At 37.0% G+C, this 835-nt stretch overlaps 1 long non-coding RNA gene across 1 annotated transcript; it reads right to left on the bottom strand.

The window, feature by feature from the left end:
- Positions 1–829, bottom strand: LOC119594902. The gene is made up of 2 exons (XR_005230656.1): positions 407–829; positions 1–230 (listed from the first exon to the last, which is right to left on the bottom strand). It is a non-coding gene; the product is annotated as an uncharacterized LOC119594902 (long non-coding RNA).
- Positions 830–835: the final 6 nt, after the last annotated feature.

Below are 835 nucleotides of genomic sequence, written 5' to 3'. Positions count from 1 at the left end.
AATGACTGAAGGACTGACCAGCAACATTTCTCATGATCTTTATGCGAAAGTAGCTTTCACGAACCATTATATCTCAAGTAAACACCAACGGCTTTCATGAAAAAGGGTGATCCTTTTGTGTAATTAAGTAAGAAAAGTTTAGCAAACCAGTAAGGTAATTTTTGGCACCATGTCTGCCATCACACCATTCCAGACTATGTGATATTGTGGCTTAATTATGGCAGTGATACCTGTAGAAAGAAAATGGGTTCTGTCAATTTCAAAACATATGCATACAATTTAAGGTGTGATTTATACTGCTTTACACAAATTTCGACGTGCCATTATAACCTGTATAAAGTTTCAAATTAATCCTTCACTGTAATGTTCAAAAGTTCCCGAAAAGGAAAACCATGCAATACTTTACCTGCCACAATTAATTCCGAGAGAACAGTTTTAAAGAACAATGGTCTCTTTGCACTATGCACCAAGGTATGTCGGCGATCTTGATGTTATATTTCTTTCTTGATCGAATCTGCAGATTCCCCCTTTTCACCTCTCCATGGCACATAATGATGAAAACTTAACATATAAGTCATTCATTGACAGTCGGTCAGAGAGCAGGAACAGGATCTAGGCAGACAAACAAAACCCTCAAAATCAAGACCACAACTTACTCTAAGCATCTCTAAATCTCATTATCCGTCACGTTTTTTGAGATTTTCATGTTTATAATTACTTACCTGTGCTTCATTTATTCATCATATAGCTCGCATGTAGAGCGTTTTTTTTTTCAGGTCACAGTGAGAGGTTAGGAAAGGCATCCACTTGAGGTTAAAGTCCTTCACTTCCAGAT

Source organism: Penaeus monodon, chromosome 34 (assembly GCF_015228065.2).
Source record: "Penaeus monodon isolate SGIC_2016 chromosome 34, NSTDA_Pmon_1, whole genome shotgun sequence".
Taxonomy (NCBI): domain Eukaryota; kingdom Metazoa; phylum Arthropoda; class Malacostraca; order Decapoda; family Penaeidae; genus Penaeus; species Penaeus monodon.
The sequence above is the reverse complement of the archived record's forward strand: the minus strand, read 5'-3'. Positions and strand labels throughout refer to the sequence as shown.